The sequence below is a fragment of the Eumetopias jubatus genome, unplaced genomic scaffold, assembly GCF_037043125.1.
Source record: "Eumetopias jubatus isolate StellerSeaLion01/CBP00866 unplaced genomic scaffold, mEumJub1_p1.0 scaffold_1, whole genome shotgun sequence".
NCBI lineage: Eukaryota > Metazoa > Chordata > Mammalia > Carnivora > Otariidae > Eumetopias > Eumetopias jubatus.
Genome location: NW_028274807.1, coordinates 28,038,282 through 28,042,973, shown reverse-complemented (window position 1 = coordinate 28,042,973; position 4,692 = coordinate 28,038,282). Strand labels below are relative to the sequence as shown.

Genomic DNA, 4,692 nt, shown 5'->3' with positions numbered 1-4,692 from the left:
TGCACCCCAATGTTCATAGCAACAATGTCCACAAATCAAGGCATTTCTGCCAAATATATTGCAAGCAAGACTGGATTGGGAGACGACCCAGTCACTGAGCAGGCTCTGAGGACTCAGCAGCCTCCCACTAGAGCTCCCTCCCTCTTGGACGCTCAGTTCCTGCCTCCCACCCTCACCGCCCACACCCCCTTCTCCTGCTGCCGCCTTCCAGCATGTCCCCTATCCAGAACCTCCACTCTTCCCACCCCTTTGCTGATGCAAGTAGGGGTGATGATCTGCTTCCTGCTGGCACTAAGGATTATATACATATAAGAATTCAACAGAGAAACAGCAGGAAGACCCTTACTACCGTCCAAGGGGTCGCTGATGTTTAAGATAAAAAGAAACTAGTGAAGGCGTTTAAGAAGAATTGGCCTGCAGTGGTCCTGTAATTGAGCATCCAGAATATGGAGAAGTAATTCCACTGAGGAGTGACCAGTGCAGGAACATATGCGAGTTCCTGGTAGAGACTAGACTGGCTAAGGACGACCAGCTGAAGGCTCATGGGTTTTAAGTGCTTTTGGCTCACTGAAGCTTAAGTGAGGATTTCCTTGCAATGAGTAGAATTTCTGTTCTGTCCCTTGTCACAAGTTGTAAAACCTCACAGCTTGCATAATGTATCCATTTGGGAGTCTGCTTCTAACTTGGACTAGTAACTCCTTCATGCAATAACTGAAAAGAGAAAGAAAAGGAAACAAAGACTGGATTGGGAGGATGGCTGGCCAACTCACAAATCACAAACCAACCCGAAGCACAGGGCAGCCCAGGACCTGGAGTAAAAATGGGCATTAGGACAATGGCAGGTTTGGGAAGGAGACTGCAAATCTATAGCTAATAAGGATGAGATTACTCTGCATAGGTGGCTCCCATCTTACCCTTGAACTAGAGAAGAGGGGCAGGGCCACAGCTGGCCTCTAAAGAGACAGGCTGTGCCAGTTAACCAACAGAGACATTATCCCAGCAAACAAAGAGGGAACAGACTCACTTTGGCATAGGGGCAAAACTCCCTGATGTGGCTGGCCCTGGCTTTCATTCACACCCTACACTGCACAGGGAATTACTCCGTCCTTTGTCAATATAAAACTGCTGTAGAGCTAACCCCACCTTCTTTTTTTTTCCTTCCTTCCTTCCTTCCTTCCTTCCTTCCTTCCTTCCTTCCTTCCTTCCTGTGTTTTTTCCTTTCCCTCTCTCTTCTTCCCTCTCTCTTCTCCTCCTTGTTCCCTCTTTCTTCTTGATTTAGACCAACACAGTCTTTGAAAGAAATCACACAGATCTCCAAATATGGACAAACCTATAATCTCCTCCACCATCTTGCTTATCCAGTCACTCCTTCATTCCCTATCCTAGCCAAGCATGCTTATTCCTAAGGATAAGCAAAGAGAAAGTTATAATATAAAGATTAAGTAGTTTGAAAGAAGGCAATCAAACTGAGTAGGCAGAAAAAATATATGTCCTTCTAGAATGGCTTTATTAGTGAAAGTTAGAAAAAACCATAGAAAATCTCTAATGTGGATTTTCTAAAAGATTCCAGAAGACATTTTATCTACTTAGTAAAAAACATGAAGTCTTAAAATAAGGTATAACCTGGGAGCAGGAAAATTTGCTTTGAGATGAAAAAATATGACCATTAGGTTTTCTCATGCCGTGGAATTCGTGAACACAAGATGAGATTCTGTAGACTAAGAATTGAGGGATGAGTAAAATAAGCTAGAGAAATTCTTCCAGAACCTCTAGGAAAAGTAGAAAATGTTGCCAGAAAAGTTTAAGCCTTTAGAAGACAGATCCAGGAAAGCTAAAATAAGTTTTATAAGAAGTCTAAAAGGAAAGAATTTAACAGATGGAGTAGCAAAAGTTAAAAAAGGAAGACAAAGAATGAGTGAGGGTGGCCAAAAGGTGCAAACCTCCAGTTATAAAATAAATAAGTCATAGCAATGAAATGTGCAACACGGTGACTATAGTTACTAATACTGTATTATTTATTTGTAAGTTGTTAAGAGTAGATCTTACAAATTCTCATCACAAGAAAACAAATTTATAACTATGTATGGTGACGGATGTTAAAAAGGATTAGTGTGGTGATCATTCTGAGCTATATGCATGTATCAAATCATGATGTTTTCCACTTGAAACTAATATAATGTTATTTGTCAAAAAAATGTAGAGAAGAAGAAGAAAAAGCAATAGAAAATAAAATTCATCTATGCTGAAGAAAGTCATGTGACTCCAAAGAGAATGGGCATATTCATTAAAACAGACTTAAATTTGATACAGCCTGATAAAATACTTAAATTTCAAGGCCAAAGAAAAAAATTTTACAAGCATCAACACGGTGGGGTGAAGATAAGTGATTTACAAAAGCAAAACGTAAACTTTCAAGTTGGCACCAAACTTTTCTTGCAATACTAAATGGCAGAAGATCATGGAGCATTGCCTTCAGAGTTTAAGAAACCCATTCTCTTATCCAAGAATCCTATATCCAATCAAGTTGATGCATGGAGAAGAGAAAAGAAAAGATGAAGCATAATACTTATGCAGATTTCCAGAAAAATTACAAAAAGAAAGTGACAGCTGATGGAGATAAAGTCAAGATCAGAAACCTAAGAAGGGAGGGGCGCCTGGGTGGCTCAGTCAGTTAAGCATCCAACTTTTGATCTCAGCTCAGTTCAAGCCCTGGGCATGGAGCCTATTGCGGGGCTTGAACTCACAACCCTGAGAAAAAGAGAGAAACCTAAGAAGAGAGAAGACAGTATATAAAAAGAGGTCGTGCTTTTAGAGCGGTTAGCATGTGTCAAGCAAAAGTGCTTTACATTTAGTAACCCAGTCAATACTTAAAAGGTAAAATCCATAAAGACTTTGTAAAAGGTATAAATTTTGTGTGCTATATATCATGACACTTCAAAAAAACAGCAAAAATCTAGTGGAACAATGAAAAAATTGATAAATTATAACCATGGAAAGACATTTAAAGGTTTCTCAGTCTTTGGTCATTCAAGACAAAATTTAAGCATATAAAACAATTGAATATTGTATTTATATGTTAATTTATTGGATAGCAAATTGTAAATTATAGCAATATAGAAATATGTAGGACAAATTTTGTTTAAGGACACTGCCTACAGAGCTATACCACATAGATTCTAAATGTGTTTCCCCCACTTAACTAGCTGGATTTGGGGGAAAATACTTGCAAACTTCCTGCCCCGGTTTCCTTATTAGAAAGTGAAGAATATAATTGTTGTGATGATTAAAAATATTTATACATATGAAATACTAATAATAGTGCCCAGCTTATAATAGGTACTCAATCAATATTAACTGCTATAATGGCAGCAACTAATGATGGTATATATGGAATTTTGAACTTCCCAACGATTACTGGTGGAGATGCAACTAGTACAACCAGTTTGGAAAACTGGTTGGTAGTATCTACTAATGCTGAATGCATATATTCCGAGTATATTTCCAATGAAAATGTATCTATATGTCCACCAACAGGCATCTACCAGAATGTTCATAGCAGCACTATTTAAGAAATTCTATAATTAGAAATGATCAAAAAAGAAAGAAAGAAAGAAAGAAATGATCCACATGTCCATAAACAGTATAATAGATGAGTACATTGGGGTGAATTTACAGAATGGAATATTGTGGAGCAATGAGAGTGAATAAGTTATAACTACATATAATAATACAGCTGAAGCTCACAAATAATGTGGAGCCAAAGAAGTTACATAAAAAGACCACAGGCTGTATGTTTCCATTTATATAAAGTACAAAAAAAGAAAAATTAATCTGTGCTATTCAAAGTTGAGATATTAGTTACTCCTGAGAGGACTGTAACTAGAAGGGAGAGTTCCGGGAAGCTGGGTATATTCAATTTCTTGTTCGAATATAGGTTTGTTTAGTTGTGGCTGGTTACCTGAGTATGTTCAGTTTGTAAGAATTCATTGAGCTTTGGGGCGCCTGGGTGGCTCAGTCGGTTAGGCATCTGCCTTTGCTCAGGTCGTGGTCTCAGGGTCCTGGGATCGAGTCCTGCATTAGGGTCCCCGCTCGGTGGAGAGTCTGCTTCTCCCTCTGCGCCCCCCCACTCATGTCACTCGTGCTCTCTCTCTCTCTCTCAAATAAATAAATAAAATCTTTAAGAAAAAAAGAAGTCATTGAGCTTTATGGCTACAGCATGAACACTTTTCTCTATGTACATTAACATTAACTATCCTTCAACAAAACATTTTAAAAATCTTATGGGATTATGTCAAGAGTGTACTCAGGAAAATGCAGAGCATTTCATGCTTAACAAAAGAATACCACTCAAGAAGCTATAAAAATAACAACAAAATGAAACTAAGAGGTAGAAGCAGGAAAAGGAGAATTAATGGAGATTAAAAACCATAATTTAATTAATTTCAAAATAGGAAGAGGCAAGATTGATAAATAAATCCAAGCACTAGTTCTTTGAAAAAAACAAAAGAGGATGCCTGGGTGGCTTAGTCGTTAAGTGTCTGCCTTCGGCTCAGGTCATGGTCCCAGGGTCCTGGGATCAAGGCCCACATCGGGCTCGCTGCTCAGCAGAAAGCCTGCTTCTCCCTCTCCCACTCCCCCTGCTTGTGTTCCCTCTCTTGCTGTGTCTCTCTCTGTCAAATAAATAAATAAAAT

The 4,692-nt window shown here is 38.7% G+C and overlaps 1 pseudogene; it reads left to right on the top strand.

The window, feature by feature from the left end:
- The first annotated feature begins 212 nt into the window (after positions 1–212).
- Positions 213–553, top strand: LOC114217122 (eukaryotic translation initiation factor 1 pseudogene; annotated as a pseudogene).
- The last annotated feature ends 4,139 nt before the right edge of the window (positions 554–4,692 follow it).